Genomic DNA, 19,744 nt, shown 5'->3' on the forward strand with positions numbered 1-19,744 from the left:
CAACCCAAATTACTAAACATTAAGAATTTACATAAGAATTGAATTTTTGTATTTGAAAGCGAGGGAGGAGGCACTGAATTTTAACCTATCAAAACAAATTGTGTAAATATAAACTTCAAGAAATTTTTTTTGAGAAAAACTAAGAGTTAAGCCCCTGAAAATAAGTTTGCATCAATAATTGAAAATAGCTTCATTAGCGTTGAGATGTGATGAAAACTAAAAATGAATACTTTTTGCGAAGTCCTGCATATCCCTCCTAGGTTGGTTTTGTGAACAACAATCTATATTATGAGTCAACGATGCATTTGGAATATAGATTATAACTTCAAGGTGTTTAAAACTTCAATGGATCATGCCATATTATGACCAATATCCTTTTTTAACCCTACACCTTCAATAAATCTCATTTTAGCAATTATTTTCTTATTTTATTCTAGTGTATTTTTCAATTGTCCCAAACTTCCTAAGCCAACTACATTTTTATTCCTCTTGAGAAGCCTTTGTTGCAATCATATCCCAATAAATTATAGTGGTGAAGATCTAATTAATTAAGTTCTGACAATTCAAGCTCATAGTAACTAAGCTTTTCAAAGTTTCCTTCAAACTCTATAGCTTCAAAGAGTTCCAATATAGTTACTTGTAGTATAAAAAATATGATGTCTTTATGAGCATAATGAAACAAAAATGGAAAAAAAGAAAAAAGAAAAAAAGAATAAAGGATAGACTTAAATAACTTTGGAGAGGAAAATAGAACTTGGAGCTTTCATTGTAGACATCCTTAAAGTATACACACAATCTAACTTGGTACAGTACACTCTGGCACTTCCATTATAGCTTCCATTGCTAACCCATTTTCTATCGAATTAGGATGCTAATACACCTAGAAACTTAAAAATAGGGTTGGCTTAATATATTTTGGGGGCCTAAAACAACAATTTTGAGTGGGACCTTTTTTTTAATTTAAATATTAAAATTTTTTATCGGTTGATTTTTTTTTTATCACAAAAATAGTTTTATATGTTTTTTTTTTTGAAGGGAAAATAGTTTTATTTGTTAACAACATAACAACTAGTAGTGTTAATGTGGACCCATACAAGAGTATACAAGTAAATTTTTTGTTATAACGAATCAATGAAATTTTCAACAAAAAATTGAAGGTGAAATTTATCTAAAAAATTAAAACTCTAAGAGATAAGTATAGACGTAGTTCCATGATTACTAAAATAATAAAATAAAATAAATTTATGGTCCTATGCTACTCCACGTCCGAACCAATATGTTAAATGAATAAACGAATGGAAATAAGTTTACTTATGTGCTATGTCAGAATTTAAAGTAATTACCAAGAATAAAATAAAGAGCAAGTAAAACAAGATAGCTTGAATTATGAGAAAGTTCAGGAAAGAAGCAAAGGTTCTAGAGAAGTAACAAATCTGAGGATCAGACTCAAATGAGGAGAAGAAGGTCTGAAGCACAGTAGCTACAACTTCAAAACAATTTCTTTTTTATGCTTTAAATAGAGAGTGGGGCAAAATTTCCAGCAATTCGTACAAGAAAAATTGAGGCCTGAGATTGAATATGTATATAATTTGTCTTAAGATTTTAGTTGTTTGGTTGAGAGAGATTAGTTATTTGGTTGAGAGAGAGAGTGTGAAAGGTTACACATCAAATGAAAAATTTATTTGTTCTAGTTTTTTCTTTGATAAAAAAATTATTTTTTATTTATTGGTTAGAATTTTGGGCTTAATTAAGACTTTCAAGAAATAGATCCTATTGGGTAGAAGTAATGGTACAATATATATAACATTTTTCACAATAATTGAGTTAGCAAAATTTGGTTTTTATTGGTTTTTATTTGGGTCGCCATTATCATTATTTTATCATATAACATTTTGGGATTTAAAAATTTTTTATTGCTTAAAATTTGGGGCCTTATTTTGCTTGGGGGCCTTAGGTGATTGTCTCACTTGCTTAGTATGTTGAGCCAGCACTGCTTAAAAATCAATAAACCCATTATAGAACAAAACCATTCAACTAAAAATATACACAAAAAAACTAAGAAAACAAAAAATATAACCTTCATCACAGATTCACAGAGAGAGCATAGTCCGAATGAGAAGTTTGAGGGACGTGGAGATAATTTATTTATTTTTTTCCGATTGATTTTATCCCTACGATCTAATCACAAGTTTTAGATATGCTTGAAGGTAAGCAAAATTTGCAGCAAAGTTTTTAGATAGACACAAAAATTGTTCTTATCAACTTTTCCTCTACTAATCTTTGGATAAATACAAAAATTTAATTTTTCTTGTCAACTTTCCTCTATTTATCTTTGGATAAAAACAAAAGCTTAATGTTGATATTAACATTTTTTTTCCTTCACTTTATAAATAATTGTACACATGGTGGGAAAGTTTAATTATTAAGAGTTTGAGTTTGAGACAAAGAATTTAATTAGAATTGATTTTACTTTTTTGATGGCAGGACATCTGAACATCTACTCAGAGATTTTTTTGGATAGACCCAAGAGAACAATATATTTTTTTTAATATAAAGAAGAATGGTTGTACATTAAAAGAAAGAAAATATATTCAAAATTACACTCTGTTAAGGACATATTTTATGTAATTGGCTAATCCTTTGACAAAACGCACTTTACTTGTATTTGGGTAGATCTAGAATGTGTTTAATACTTCAAAGAACATGTTGTTCAAGTCTAGTATTAAAGCCATGAAGATTGGATCAAGAAACAAGTGAAGAAAAGGTGTTTACTAAAGCTGGACACCTACTGGACACATAGTGGACACCTGCTGGACACCTGCGGATAGCTGCTCGACAGATAGTTATCTATTGAGATTTAATGAGGCTCGACGGATGCTATCTATTGAGGTATCTATCAAGGTTACGGAAATCAGAATTTTCAGATCTGATTTCTAGGCTAAGCTTTTGTATTTATGTAGGGTTTATTTTCTTACAAGCCTAGGTATATATAAAGCTTATTTTAGAGGTCGTCACATAAGAGAATACAAGGAGAACATATGCAAAAGGTGACTGAAGCCTTATTCTCTCAAAAAGAAGCTACTGCGTATTTGCTCCTTAGGGTTTTGTAACTAAGTGCTTCTTGATCTTCATTGTTGATGAAGTGAAGAACTGTGCAACCAACATCTTCTTCTTCTCTAGTTGGTGATTGACGTCGCGTACTGGGATCTGCACAATTGGTTAGTCACGTACTGGGATCCGTGCATCAAAGGGTGGCATTCATATATTGAAGAGTTCAGAGGTTCTGAAGCGGTAGAAGGTTTCTGCTGTGAGTTCATCTATAGGGATTGTAGAGTCTAGGGACAAATGTTTTGTACTAGATATGAAACTTCTCTTTACTATAGTGAATTGCTTTTCGGGAAAGTTTCCCCCCAGGTTTTTTACTGTAAAACTGGTTGGTTTCATTGGTTTTCCTGGGTAATCATATCTTGTCTTATTTATTTTTTCCCCTGCACTTAGTTTTGACATGATATTGATGTTTGTATGTTTTAATAAGTTTTATGCATAATAAATCTAATTAATAACTTGAGTTTGAAACTTATTAATTCTATTAACCGGGGTCTAAATTTCTCAACACACTCTTATATTATATTAAAGATAATTTGCTTGAAAATAGACTTTATTAGCTATACGTTGTTGTTGTTAGCTATACGTTGTTGTTGTTGTTGTTGTTGTTTTTATTATTATTATTTTTTTACGTGTAGTAATTAAAAAATAAGGATTAGATGGACCTAAACGTATACTTTTAAGATGAGGATTAGATGAAATTAATTTTGATGGTAATCAAATTAAGATTTTTATTAACTTAGAAATTATAGGAGAAGAAGAAGATAAGAACAAAAAAAATTATATCTATTTTTTTATAGATCTAAAAAAAAATTGCAATTTTTATGTGTAGTAATATAATTTTTTTAAAAAAATATATGGATTACATGGACATTTTTTATGTAGGATTAGATGAAGAGTTTGTATTATGATCAAATTAATATTTTTATCAACTTAAAAATTATAGGAGAAGAAAGATTATTTATATATTTTTAAAAATCTAAAAAAATTTATGCAATTTGGTGAATCCACTTGGCAATAGATTTTGATGTAAAACGTATAAAAGTGTGCGATGTAATTTAAAATCATAAATAAAAGACATGATTGAAATATGATTTACCCTAAAATAAAATAAGAATAAAAATTCTTCTATTCTAAATTTCTTTATAGTTCCTAAATAATGAATAATATTCACTCAAAAAAGAAGAAGAATAACATAAGACTAGCCTCATCACATGCGCTTTGCGCGTGCGATGAGGCTGTTTTTTTAGTGGTACTTTTTTTTAGTAGTCATATTTTGTAGAAAAAAAACTGTATTTAATTATTATATATATATAATTTTTATTTTAAAAATCTAATTTATAAGTGAATAAATCAATCTAGTCCCATCACACGCGCAAAGTGCATGCAATGAGGTTTTTTTTATAAAAAAAAAAAAAATTGTAGAAAAAAATTGTTTTTTTTTTAAATTTATATATATAATTTTTATTTTGAAAATCTAATTTATAAGTAGATAAAGTAATTTGAAAATTAAAAGGAGATGAAGATTTTTTTTTTTTAGTGGTCCTATTTTGTAGGAAAAAAATGTGTTTATTTATTTATTATATATATATATAATTTTATTTTGAAAATCTAATTTATAAGTAGATAAAGTAATTTGAAAATTAACAGGTAAGTGGTCCTATTTTTTAGGCAACATTTTAGTGGGAATTAGAGTTGCATTTTTACTAGATTGTCCTGTAGTTTTATCTCTGCTTAAACATAGGGGTATAGGGGAATTTTTGAACTAAAAATAAAGAATCTAAATAGGAAAAACCCTTTAAATAGTAGTACTAGCCTCATCACACGCGCGAAGATGAGACTTTTTTTTTTTTTAGATTAGTATTATAATTTTTCACTTATTTTAATTTGAATTTACACTTATTTTTCCACTAAAATTGTAGATTTAGAACCACTAATATGGTAAAAAAAATAAGGCTAGCTCTAAAAAATGAACACAAAATAACATTGAAATATGTTTAGTTTTTTTTTTTTGATGTGATATATAGCAGTTTTTTTTTTTTTTTTTAATAGGAAACCATGGGTGGGATTTTTTTAAAGAAGGTGGCATAGTTTTATTTTTTAATTTTTTACCGAACTTAGGATAGGTATTTTTTTAATAGAAAACAGTAGGGTGGTTTTTTTTAGAAGGTGGGATGGTTTTTTTAGGAGAAAGTGGAGATTGTGGAGAGTTTTTATTTTTTCACTTTTTTTATTTTTTTGCTAGTAGTGCTATTTTGTAGATTATATATATATATATATAATTTTTATTTTGAAAATCTAATTTATAAGTAGATAAAGAAATTTAAAAATTAAGAGAAGAGTGATCCTATTTTTTAGGCAATGTTTTAGTGAGAGTTAAAGTTGCATTTTTACAGAATTGTCCTTTAGTTTTGTCTCTACTTAAACATAAAGCTGTAGGGACATTTTTAGCTAAAAAATAAGAAATCCAAATAGGGGAAGCCCCTTAAATAATAGTATAGATAAGAAGAAGGTGGCTCTTCAAACATATTTTATTCCTAATCTTTTCCCTTTTTATTTTTTTAACTTTTTTTTAAACTTTTTTTTGTGTGGTTAAAATGGAATATTCATAGATATTAGAAGCCCAAAACAGGCAAGTTCCTGGCTGTGAGCCTTACAGAGTACATAAATTAACAAAAGATGGATTATCTAATACAACAAAAGCAGTAAAACATGTGCAGGCTTCTTTTGCTAGCAAATCTGCACATCTATTTGCCTCCCGATAGACATGGCTGATCTTGTATCGATGAAATTGGCATAGCAGGTACCTGCAATCATTTAGGAGTGGCATCTAAGCTCTATTACAGGTATTGTTGGAGAGCAAGAGATCAACAATAACTTTTGCATCAAGTTCAATAATTAAATGGTTAATGCCCAGTTGAGAAGCCAGCAGTAGGCCATCTCTCAAAGCCCAAAACTCAGCAATGACGCTCGTGGCCACCCCAATATTCCTCATGTAACCTTTAACCCAATTTCCACTATGGTCCCGTATCAATCCACCTGCTCCTGCACTCCCCGGATTCCCTTTGGAAGCACCATCTGAATTCAGCTTAAACCACCCTACAGTTGGTTTATTCCAATGCACAAGGATGGCTGAATATTTCTTGGTTCGGAGTGGTTTCCCAACACAAAAGGAATATTCCGCCGCTAGTTGGATGCCAGATTTATGTAGATTAGTATTGAGAGGAATGTTTTCGAACACCACTTTGTTCCTATGTTTCCACAGGCTCCACACTCCAAACAGGAATTGAGTATTCCAAGGGAGGCCGTTAACTTGAAGTTGGCTGCTGCACTGACAGTTTCTTTGCAGCCACTCGGGGAGGTCGAGGTGGCCAAGGTTCGATAGAGATTGAGGCATTTTGATTGATTTCCAAAAGGTAGAAGCAGAAGAACGACCTCGTAGTAGGTGGAGAACTGTCTCTTCATGAGTTCTGCATAATGGACATGTTGTGCTACAACTAATACCTCTTGCTGCCATGACTTGCCTGACCGGAACACTGTTGTGGTGACACAGCCACAGGAACGAGCTAATCTTAGGCCATATGTCGAGCTTCCAAACCCAATTGCCCAGAAAAGGTTGAGGATTAGCTTCTTGAGGATTAACTTTGTTCCAACAAGAAAAGGTGCGCAAGAGCAAAGAAACGATGACCCCCTCAAAAAAAAAAAAAAAAAGAAACGATGGCATTTTATGTAAGAATCTCAAAATAATAAGGTCATTTCCACATCTCTCTCAAAACCCGTTTCCACTAATTTCCACTTTTTCATTATTTCCCAACTCCATTTCCACACCTCTCCCAAACTAATAACAGCGGCACCGCCACTCCGCCGATTCTACTCCGACTCCTCCAAGCAGCTCAGCCACAATCCGACTCCGACTCCGACTACTCCTCCTCCAACTACTACAACCAAAAGCCGCCGCGTCGTTATGGTCCATTGTCTAACTCGGAGACCTCGGGTCCAATCAACCCGGTTCAGTGGTCTTTCATAGGGAACCCGGGCGCTAAAAGGCACGTGTTCGCGCAAAGGACTCGAAGCTTCTACAAGTTCCTCATATTTCCATTTCTATTCTCCTCCATCAAGACCTCACCCCTCGCTCTCTTCTCGTTTCTACTCAGTTCAAGTTTCTTTTTTCTTTTTTCTTTTTTTAAGGCATTTTGGTCCTTTTTAATTTTTTTTTTTTTAAGTCATTGTAATAGATTAGATAGCTGAATGATAATGAAATAGTATCTGTCTTGGTACTATAATATCTATTTTGGTCATAATCCAATATCCATTGTTTGCTATTTAGCAAAAAAAAGAAAAGAAATATATATATATATATTTATATTTTTGGTTTTTGAATAATTTCTTTTGGGAAATTAGATAAATATTTGGAAAGTGAGAATAGATTATTATTATTATTGTTCTTGTTGAATATAAAATCTTCCGAAAGTGAGGTAGATATATGAATAATTTTGTTCAAAATACCATGGTTGGCTTGTCACATTGTTGTTGTTGTTGTTGTTTTTTTTTTTTTTTTTTTGATGGGCACATTGTTGTTGTTCTCTGCTAAAGTAATTAATGAATGAAAGTTAATTCTATCCGGTCCTTTGAGCCCGTTTGGTTTAGATATGACTTAGTTTTTCATAACTCAGGGGTGTTTGGTAACTTAGTTCTAACACACATTTTCACATTTTAAACAACATTATACACATTTTCACACATTTTTTCACCCACACATATATCAAAAACACTCAAACAACATTACTCAAACTATTCTACTAATCGGGCCCTCAGTATTCATAACTCATAACTTAAACTCAAAACCTATCACTCATAATTCAAAACTCACTATCACTCAAAAACTCTAAAATTTTTGTTTGGTAACAAAACTCGGTCATTTATCTCGACTTTTAAGTCCACTTTTTGCTAAAATGGTGGAGCCCACTGATTAGTCTTTTTCAATTGTCTTCTTCCTTTACCCGCTCAACTCTACATGAAGAACATGAAACCCACACCCAAACCCAATTTCATCACCACCACCAACGGAAAACCTAGATTTCACTACCATCAACACTACCAACAACCAAACAAAAAATCCAAAAGAACGCATAGGAAATCCTTAACCCCAACCAAAAATCCAAACCCACTAACAACCATCAATGACAATCACAACCTTCCACAAAAAATCCAAACGAATGTACAAGCAACCTCCACCTCTGCCCAAGCCTCACCAACCACAGCAAAAAATCCAAACCCACCAACACACAAATGCATAGGAAACCCAGACTTAGAATCCTTAGATCGGAGACCCAAATCACGAGATTAGACACAAAGATGAACTGATCTGGCAAAAGGGATGAGAGAGAGAGAAAAAAAACGTTTGAGAGAGAAACCAATCTAGCAAAGGGAGGAAAGAGAGAGAAAAAAAAAAGGCCCGATCTGGGCTGAGCTAGAACTGATCTCATGATGACTCGTGGTTGTTGCTCGTGATGGTGACGATTGGTGTGGGGGTGGTGAGAGAGAAAAAAAACGTTTGAGAGAGAAACCGATCTAGCAAAGGGAGGAGAGAGAGAGAGAGAGAGAGAGAGAGAGAGAGAGAGAGAACGAAAGCCCGATCTAGGTTGAGCTTGAACTGATCTCATGGTGACTCATGGTTGTTGCTCGTGATAGTGACAACTGGTGTGGTGGTGGCGGCTTATGGAGGAGCAATGAAGGTTCAGTGAGAAGAGAGATCTCTGGGTAAAAGAAAAAAAAAATGAATGAAGAAAGAGAAGAGATAGAGAAAAGAACGGGTTGGAGTGAGAATGCCAAATTGATTTTTGGAGAGAGATGTTATGTGATGGGACAAGTCATACGGGTGGGTCTTATTATTCGCTTAATTTTACAAAAAGGCCACTGAAACTCAATTCTCAAAAACTAAAAACATAAAAAATTTGTTTTCAGTTTCCATAACTCAAACTCATTTTTATGAGTATTGAGTTATGGAAATTGAGTTAAGAAACTGATCCAAACAAACAAAGTTGGTGTAGGGTCCATAAAATTTGGAAAATGAGTGATGGAAACTGAAAAATGAGGGATGAAAACTTATAAACCAAACGGGCTCAATATCTTTGGTCAGCCCCCACGTGTTTGGATGACTGTTTGTACCATTTTATCATATTTTGTTTTTGTTTTTTTGGATTTTTTAGAACAGAAAAGTCCAAGGCTACGAGGGACAAAAAGGAGCTATGGTTCAATTACGTCTATGGGTTTTGGCTTTGACTTTTCTTCTATAATTCTTTAATCTAAAAATAGTGGTGGCAGGAAGATAAAGAAAATGTATTTAAGTATATATGGATTTTGGGATTGAGATGGCAGTGAAATATATATATATATATATATATATATATCTATCATGGTTTATTTAGAAAGCTTTTCTTCTTGCTGGTACCATTACAAGTTTTTCTTGAATCATCTGATTGTTTAAATAATATCTGAAAATTGTTTTAAGTAACATCTAAGGATTTTAGAGAAATGATTAGGGAAAAGTTCTTTTGTGGTGTGCTAGTTGAGGTAAGTAGCCTTTCTCCTGATTGATTTTATTTTTGCTTATATTATTGTATTTTAGCTACTAAATTTTGTTCTACAATGGTTATAATTTTATTTCAATTGTTTTAGCTACATTGATTTAAAGTAACGAATAAAGAATTCTCATAAATTTATTTGATTACTACGTATATATATATATATATATATATATATATATATATATATATATATATATATATATATATATATATATATATATAATATTATATAATTGAATGAGATATATTTTTGTTTGAACTATGATTTGATATATGTGATTTTGGACAATCTGATTATGTTTTGACTCTGATACCCAACCAATGGGAGTTATTCATTAGTACTGAAATTAATTTTATCAGAAGCATCACGAGCCTATTGTGTTTCTAAACCTAGCTAATAGGGGGATATACATTAGCACAGAACTAGTTTCATCTAAATCTGATGCCTAGTTACAGAGATATAGCGTGACCATAATCATATAAAATTGTAAAGAATATGAATTATGTTTGAATATATGAACTATTTTTAATCTATGAAACTTCCTAGGTTTATTTTGAAACCCATAGTATATTATAATTTTTTATATATGTGAAATCTTTGATTTGATATAAATGTATTATTTTGTCAATCTATATGCTTGTTTTAGCTAGTTAGGATTTGGTTAATTATTGAGTTATCAACTCACCCTCCTTTTCCCTTTCAGTTTCTTTCAAATTATGAAAAATAGCAAGTTTTGAGACTTTTGCTAAGAGTGTATGCTTGAAAGGAGTTTAGGAATTTTTAAAATAAGATGATCTTGTAATAATTAGTATATCTTTTATTTAACAATCATGAGATTTGGATTGTTGTTTCTATTGGTACTTTGGAGATTTTTTGACAATTGTATTATTGGGGATGATTGTGAATTTATTGATGAAATTTTCTTTGAGGATAATTTTTAGTTACTAAGAAGGCATTGCACACTTGTAGAGTGAAAATTTTATAAGCGTGTGGCCGTTGTCATGTGCCTATTTGTATGATTGGGTTCGGGCATGACAACAAATCATTCCCAATTGATGAAATTGGTAATTGTGCACAAAATTTCAACCAAGAACTATTGCATTCTGGATTCTTTGAGCATTCTTTTCTTTAACCTTTGTTTCCAGTAAACATACTATAGATACATTCCCTTTTATTAATCAACCTCTTCACCATTGTTTCTAGTAAACATATAATAAGTTTCACAACTTTTGTCTTATGAGTGATGGAGAAAAATTAATATTTGTGTTTATTTTCTTGTTTAGTTTTATACTCTTTTGTTCTAGCTGATATTTGACAGAAATTAAAATTTATAATCATCAGCTTGATCAAGGTACGTCTCTTCCTTCTCCTTACCTTACTTGTTTCTACTTGGTTCTCATGTTGCATATTAATATTTTGCTCTCTTTTCATTCAAGACATATCTTTGAGAGTCTCATTTTTAACATTGAGGATAATGTTTGGTTTAGGTTTGGGGGGATGTACATAGATTTCTATCTTTCTGTTGTGTTTTGTTTAGTCTAAAAAAAAAAAAAAAACTTTTGCCTAGCTTGAGGTTTATGTTTTGAGTTTGTTATACTACTCTTGCTTAAAGAATTTCATTGCTTTCATGCTCAATTCATTGCACATGCATGTAGCCACTTAGACACAACTTGTTGTTGAAGGATAAAAATGATTAGAAAATCTTGATGATAACAATGTGGAGACTGTAACCCCTCTGAGTTTTGAGCCAATCATTATTTTTGGAGGGTTATTTATTGTTTCTAATCTTAAAGTTCATTTGGAAGTGCGTAACATGTTTCCCTTGTTGTAGTCTCATTGTTCTTTCTTTTGGCCAAGAAAAAAAAATCTAATTTTATGCCACACTTGAATCTTTTGAATTCATTGATGTTGAATAAACTATACTAGTATTTGAGAGATGAGATTAGGCCATTTTTGTCTACTTTGAGCCATATATGTGTTTTTTTTTTTTTTCTTGATACATTATCGCTAGTCACCCCGTTGAGCCTTTTAATTAGCCTTTCTTTCTTAAAGCCCTTATCCATAGTGTTTTAAGATGGAATTTGATCAGTTTGTTTCAATGTAGTGGTTTGTGCGAGAATTCAAAGAAGAAAGAAAAAAGAAGTCAAAGAAAGGAAAAAAAAAAAAAAAGAATTCAAAGAAAAAAAAATGAAAAAGAAGGAAAGTGTCAAAAAGAAGAAAATAAAAAGGGTTCTTATCAAATTCTGAGATGTGAAATGGAAGGAAGGAATACTACTTTGAAGAAGAAGAAGAGGTGGAAAAAAAATTGTTGAATGGAAATTCTAAAAAGAGTTGACATTCCGACAAATCTTGAAAACACTTCTTATTATTTACCTTTACCCATTTTTATTTCATTCCCTTTGCTTTTACCCTACATTACGTCCTAATAAAGTCCTTATTTAATCTTGGGGGACGTGTCATTTGTCACATTTTGGCTGGTCATGTCAACTCGTTTTTCGAGGGACGTGCCATTTGTCACATTTTGGCTGGTCGCGTCGCTTCGGGTACTAGGGTTTATTGCTTATAAATAGTGGAATTCCTCCACTACCCTCCTTATTTCTGAAATTTTCTTCTTTGACATCCCTCGTCTTAGCACCTCGTCTAGAAGTTTCCTACGTCCATAGTCTCCCTTCGTCTAGATCCAGGTATTTTCTCCATCCTCGTCCTCAAGTTTTAAGCTTTCTTAAAGAATGTCTGAGGTAGCCCTTTCTTCGTCTAGCAATAATGTTAACAAAGCCATAGACGAGTATCATGACCCTAGTAGTTTTAGTGGGTCTAGTGATAGTAGTAGTAGTGATTGCAATAGCAGTAGTGAGGGAAACACTACAGACGAGTATACGACAAATGTCCTTGGGGTTCCCTTAGAGGTACTTCAGGAAAGCCTTAGGACGAGGGCTGAGTTTGGGTCTAGGGCTGGCACAAGTGCTCCCTCGTCTTCCGCTCAAGATGAGGAAGAGGTAGTTTAAAGCTGTGCTGTTGGGGTTGCCTCTAAGACAGACGAGAGAAAATTAGGCATGCTTAAGACTTGGTACCAAATTCCTGAGGACTTGAATCCCAGGGTACCTGTGCGTGACGAGTGATGTTGTCAACCCCGTTTTGGCGTTGGCATTTATGAGGCTTACCTCTTGGGGGTTTGAGGTTGCCCCACAATGCCTTTTCCAAGGAGTTGCTTTCTAGGTTAGGTTTAGGTATATGTCAGTTCAACCCCAATGCATGGAGGCTAATTGTCGCTATGCAAGTTTTATGGAGGGAGGTGTTTGAGGGGGATCGTCCTCTTACTGTGGCTGAGTTCCTCTTCTGCTATAAGCCCTCCAAGATTAACCAATCCCTTGGCTTTTATCAGTTTACAGCCAGAGGGAGAGATTATAGGCTAATAAAGTCCTTAGTCACCTCAGATAGGAAATGGAAGACGGAGTTCTTCTTTGTCTCTGGATTTTGGGTTGGACGCCCTATTGAGGTTGACAGGAATCCATTCCATCCCTACACAAGAGAGTTAGAGAACCTTCATCCTGAAGGTACGTCTGTGGCAGTCCCTTTACTTTTTGTTGCCTTTGATTGTAGTCGTCTAATCACCCTCCTCTTTTTTTTTTTTTTTTTTTAAATAGGTGCAAGATGGCCTTATTTGAGCAGGTTTTATCTTGAATGAGTTCAGAAGGCACTTCTATACACTGACAGGACATTTCATTCCTTGATGAGCCTTCAACATCTTGCCACTTGGGGGTTAGGTCTAGAGCCGTCTGCTAAAGCTATTGCCCACAAACTCACCGTCTGTAGACGTAAGTTTTTTTTTTTTTTGGTGGCTAACGCCTTTCTTTTCAGGAATGGTGATGATGAAGGAGAACAAGGACAAGGAAGTGGTGGACGAGGCAGCTGGGCAGGGGGTGGAAACCCAGCCTCGTCCATCCACTGGTGACAAAAGGAAGAGCTTGTCCCTTGGTGTTGACTTGGAGAATCTTCCAAGTAGACGCAAGGATAAAAGGGCTAAGCGTAAGTCGTCCAAGGCTAAGGACGCCCAAACCCAGGACGATCAACCCAATCCTTTCCACGTCCCCTAGGGTCATTCCATCCAAATTCTAGATGTTGATTCTGAACCTAAGGATCCCTCGTTCGTGCAAATCTCATCCAAAGTTGCCCTTTCTGCCTCGTCTAAGCCTTCTCAACAAGTGCCTCAAAACCTTCTTTCCAATGAGTACTTGGCTTGGAAAATGTTTGAGAAGGTTGTGACAGGCGAGGACGTAACGGCATGCTATGACATGTCTTTAAAGGATTTTGAACATTCTGGCATTCATGACCTTTTTAAGGTATGCCTTTTTCATATTATGTATGCCTCGTCTTGTCAGCTACGTATATATGCATATTATAATGAAATTTTAATTTGTGCAGACAATGTCTAAGTTTATCGCCGCGTCCAGGCAGGCAACTGAATTAGACAAGACGAGGATTCTACTAAAGAGGATGATCCAAAAGGGGAAGGACGAGTCTAAGAGGCGGGCTGAAGTGGCTGCCAAGGCTAAGGAGGATGCAAAGAAGCTGAAAAGCAACGTCGAGGAGTTTAAGACAGACACCAAAGAGAAGGACGCTCGTCTTGAGCTCCTCTAGAAGAAGAACGACGAGTTAAGCGCTTTTCTTGCAAAGGCTAAGGAAGACGCAGTTGCAGAGTTTAAGGCGTCCAAACAATTCACTGATCTACTGGACACCAACTATGCAGCTGGGTTTGAAGATTTCAGGATGGACACAGTGGAGAAGTTCCCTGAAATTGACTTCAGCCTTATTGAACTTAACCTTGGTGGAGCTGCTTCAAGTGCCCTCCTCCAGACGAGCTTAGAGGACGTTAATGTTAAGGACGATGCCACTACAAAGCCAGCTCAGGACGATCCCAATACTGATGCCCCTCCTGCCCGAAGATGAAATTTTGATATTTGATTATTCAAGTGTTTGTTTTGTTTGTTTTTGTTTTGGTCCACTGTTTTTAGGACCCTTATTTAAGATGTATTTGAATACAGTTCTCTCGTCCAGAGTGCTTTGGACGAGTTTATTAACAATTGCCTTTTAAGGTTTATTTTGTAAGGGTTTTTGGACGGTGGTCATCTACCCTTTTTAAACTTTGATGAATATTTACTTTTATCCATTTATTTATTGTATGGAAGAGTTTATCCTCAACTTTCATCATTAATGTTATTGGCTTTTAAACAATTTGAGCATTCTAAGTGTTGAATGGTCGTCCATGCGTTTTTCTTACGGACGACCCACCTATGCATGGACGGCTTTGTTAGCCATTTAAATTTTTCTGAGTGTGACACGTCTCAGAAACGTTAATGATGATTTTGCCAGTCCTTTATCTCGTCCTTTGGGCAATTGGAACTTGTCTATTTTCAAGACGTTTCTAGCGTCTAACTCGTCCTAGAACATTGGGGCGTCTTGGCTAGATGCTCGTATTAAAGCACAAAGGTCCAAGGACGAGCATCTAGCCAAGACGCCCTAATGTTCTAGGACAAGTCGGGCGCTAGAAACGTCTTGAAAAAAGACGAGTGCCAATTGCCCAAAGGACAAGGTAAAGGACTGGCAAAATCATCATTGAAGTTTCTGAGACGTGTCACACTCAGAAAATTTTAAATGGCTAACAAAGACGTCCATGCATAGGTGGGTCATCCATAAGAAAAACGCATGGACGACCATTCAACACTTAGAATGCTTAGACTGTTTAAAAGCCAATAACATTAATGATAAAAGTAGAGGATAAACTCGTCCATACAATAAATAAATGGATAAAAGTAAATATTCATCAAAATTTAAAAATGGTAGACGACAACCGTCCAAAAACCGTTACAAAATAAACCTTAAAAGACAATTGTTAATAAACTCGTCCAAAGCACTCTGAACGAGAGAACTGTATTCAAATACATCTTAAATAAGGGTCCTAAAACAGTGGACCAAAAAAAAAACAAACACTTGAATAATCAAATATCAAAATTTCGTCTTCGGGCAGGAGGGGCATCAGTATTGGGATCATCCTGAGCTGGCTTCGTAGTGGCATCGTCCTCAACATTAACGTCCTCTGAGCTTGTCTGAAGGAGAGAACTTAAAGTAGCTCCACCAATGTTAAGTTTAATAAGGCTAAAGTCAATTTCAGGGAACTTCTCCACTGTGTCCATCCTGAAATCTTCAAACCCAGTTGCATAGTTGGTGTCCAGTAGATCAGTGAATTGTTTGGACGCCTTAAACTCTGCAACTGCGTCTTCCTTAGCCTTTGCAAGAAGGGCGTTTAACTCATCGTTCTTCTTCTGGAGGAGTTCAAGACGAGCGTCCTTCTCTTTGGCGTCTATCTTCAACTCCTAGACGTTGCTTTCAGCTTCTTTGCATCCTCCTTAGCCTTGGCAGCCACTTCAGCCCACCTCTTAGACTCGTCCTTCCCCTTTTGGACCATCCTCTCCTGCAGAATCCTCATCTTGTCTAATTCAGTTGCCTGCATGGACGCGGTGATAAACTTAGACATTGCCTGCATAATTAAAATTTCATTATAATATGCATATATACGTAGCTAACAAGACGACATACATAATATGAAAAAGGCATACCTTGAAAAGGTCATGAACGCCAAAACGTTCAAAATCCATTAAAGACATGTCATAGCATGCCATTACGTCCTCATCCGTCACAACCTTCTCAAACCTTTCCCAAGCCAAGTCCTCATTGGAAAGAAGGTTTTGAGGCACTTGTTGAGAAGGCTGAGACGAGGCAGGAGGGGTAACTTTGGACTATATTTGCACAAACGAGGGATCCTTAGGTTCAAAATCAACATCCAGAAATTGGATGGAATGACCCTGGGGGACGAGGAAAGGATTGGGTTGATCGTCCTGGGTTTGGGCGTCCTTAGCCTTGGACGACTTACGCTTAGCCCTTTTATCCTTGCATCTGCTTGGAAGATTCTCCAAGTCAACACCAAGGGACAAGCTCTTCCTTTTGTCACCAGTGGATGGATGAGGCTAGGTTTCCACCCCCTGCCCAGCTACCTCGTCCACCACTTCCTTGTCCTTGTTCTCCTTCATCGTCGTCATTCCTGAAAAGAAAGGCGTTAGCCACCAAAAAAAAAAAAAAACTTACGTCTACGGACGGTGAGTTCATGGGCAATAGCTTCAGCAGACGGCTCTGGACCTAACCCCCAAGTGGCAAGACGTTGAAGGCTCACCAAGGAATGGAATGTCCTGTCAGTGTATAGACGTGCTTTCTGAACTCATTCAAGATAAAACCTGCTCAAATGAGGCCGTCTAGCACCTATAAAAAAAAAAAAAAAAAAAAAAAAAAAAAAAAGGAGGGTGATTAGCCGACTACAATCAAAGGCAACAAAAAGTAAAGGGACAACCATAGACGTACCTTCAGGAAGAAGGTTCCCTAACTCTCCTATGTAAGGAGGGAATGGATCCCTATCAACCTCAATAGGATGTCCAGCCCAAAAGCCAGAGACGAAGAAGAACTCCGTCTTCCATTTCCTATCTGAGGTGTTTAAGGACTTTATTAGCCTATAATCTCTCCCTCTGGCTGTGAACTGATAAAAGTCAAGAGATTGGTTAATCTCAGAGGGCTTATAGCAAAAGAGGAACTCGTCCATAGTAAGAGGATGATCCCCCTCAAACACCTCCATTTATAAAACTTGCATAGCGACAATTAGCCTTCATGCATTGGGGTTGAACTAACATATACCTAAACCTAACCTAGAAAGCAACTCCCTGGCAAAGACATTAAGGGGTAACCTCAAACCCCCCAAGAGGTAAGCCTCATAAATGCCAACGCCAAAACGGGGTTGACAAAACCACTCGTCACGCACAAGTACCCTGGGATTCAAGTCCTCAGGAATTTGGTACCAAGTCTTAAGGATGCCTAATTTTCTCTCATCTGTCTTAGAGGCAACCCCAACAGCACAGCTATAAACTACCTCTTCCTTGTCTTGAGCGGAAGACGAGGGAGCACTTATGCCAGCCCTAGACCCAGACTCAGCTCTCATCCTAAGGCTTTCCTGAAGTACCTCTAAGGGAACCCCAGGGACACCTGACGTATACTTGTCCGTAGTGTTTCCCTCACAACTGGTATTGCAATCACTACTACTACTATCACTAGACCCACTAAAACTACTAAGGTCATGATACTCGTCTATGGCTTTGTCAACACTATTGCTAGATGAAGAAAGAGCTACCTCAAACATTCTTTAAGAAAGCTTAAAACCTGAGGACAAGGATGGAGAAAATACCTGGATCTAGACGAAGGGAGACTATGGATGCAGGAAACTTCTAGACGAGGGATGTCAAAGAAAAAAATTTCAGAAATAAGGAGGGTAGTGGAGGAATTCCACTATTTATAGGCAATAAACCCTAGTACCCGAAGTGACGCGACCAGCCAAAATGTGATAAATGGCACGTCCCTCGAAAAACGAGTTGACATGACCAATCACCAATTAGATCATGACATGTGGCACCCATAACAACTGACATAATGACACGCGTCCGAAAGATAACGTCATTTTATGTACTTCCTAGACAACCCATAGACAAGGGGGCAACTGATGGGGTAGACTCCAATATCGTCCATGGAGGTCGTCCAGGGCAAGACCAAGAAAGCAAAGGTTGTAAGAACCTCGTCCATAAAAAGCTCGTCCATGCAGAAAGGTGCTTGGACGAAGCTTTGCGTGGTCAAGTTTTACAAAACCACACTGTGTCATCCAAGGGAACCATCAATCTCGTCCATGAGAAGGTCGTCCATAAAGGAACGACCTTCCTTAGAAGCGAGATATGCTCGTACAAAGGACCTCCGGATGAGGACTTCTGGATGAGCCCTTGACACTTGGAAAAATTCCAGCGTATGTAAAACAACTCCGTATCACACGTATAACTTCCAATGACTGTTGTGTGAGAAAAATGTAACCCCTAAACAGTTGAGGAAGTTATCCCTGAACCCTCACACCTCCTCAAATCCAGGGGAGGTTACAAGTCTAATAACTGTTCTTAAGACACTATATAAATGCTTATTTAGACAAAACAAAGGTAGGTTTTTTACACATCCTAAAAAGTTGGAACTCCAAAATTTGAGAGAGAAAAACTAACTTTGCCATCGGAGGGTTCTTGGCCGGCGACCCCGGTCACCTTTGATTGCTTTTCTTCCTTTCTCAGGCCATCAAGACAGCCAGTAGTCCTTTCAAATTTGAAGCATCCAACCTACTGATTTTCTTCGCATCATCAAAGATAATTATCTATCAATTTTGAATAGAAAATTTATCTTTTATTTATTTATTTATTTATTTTAATAAAGATAATTATCTATAAATTTTGAATATGAAATTTACCTTTATCTTATGGGCCAAATGACACCTGGCAAATTTTGATATACTAATGTGATGTCAATTTGGACGACACATGCCATCATCTAATTTAATTAATTTAATGACATTAATTCTGAATTTGCCACTAAATTTTGATGTGGCATTTTATGATTGACTTAAAAAATTTTCCTCCTATAGCAAGAATCTGGACCAAATTTTAAAGGATCACCAAAGGTAAGTAGAGTCGCCACCAATCATAAGGTTTTTTTTTCTAAAGTGTGATTAGTCACCTATTTCTAGTTGATTTTATTACCAATCCTAGGCTAAGAAAAATAGCGTTTTCCTAATCTAATGTGAATGGAAAAAAATCTTTATCATTCTTTGGTTAAATTGATACATTATGGGTAGTATCAACACATTTATGCGATAAAACTTAGTTTTTAGATGGATTTAATCTCATTCTTTTTTGCTTCTTAGTAAATTTTTTCTACACTTGGGTATTTGAAACACCACAAAGCTTGAATGCAACAATTTGAATAGTTTTTTAGTGAAAATAACCATAATAGAAGGAAAAGATTGAAAATGACATTATTATTATCAAAAAAAATTTATTTAATTATCAAAAATTTTATTAGTTGAAATAACTGAAATTCACAACATAAGGCATCAAATTCATTATTCAACTATATAAATGCATTACATGTT

General features: G+C 35.4%; 1 protein-coding gene across 1 annotated transcript in view; it reads right to left on the reverse strand.

Annotated features, from left to right (window-relative positions):
* Positions 1 to 19,744, reverse strand: part of LOC142633053 (argininosuccinate synthase, chloroplastic-like) — a 60,853-nt gene that overhangs the window by 25,331 nt on the left and 15,778 nt on the right. The gene's annotated exons all lie outside the window — the stretch shown is intronic.

This window comes from Castanea sativa, chromosome 4 (genome assembly GCF_040712315.1).
Source record: "Castanea sativa cultivar Marrone di Chiusa Pesio chromosome 4, ASM4071231v1".
Classification (NCBI taxonomy): Eukaryota; Viridiplantae; Streptophyta; class Magnoliopsida; order Fagales; family Fagaceae; genus Castanea; species Castanea sativa.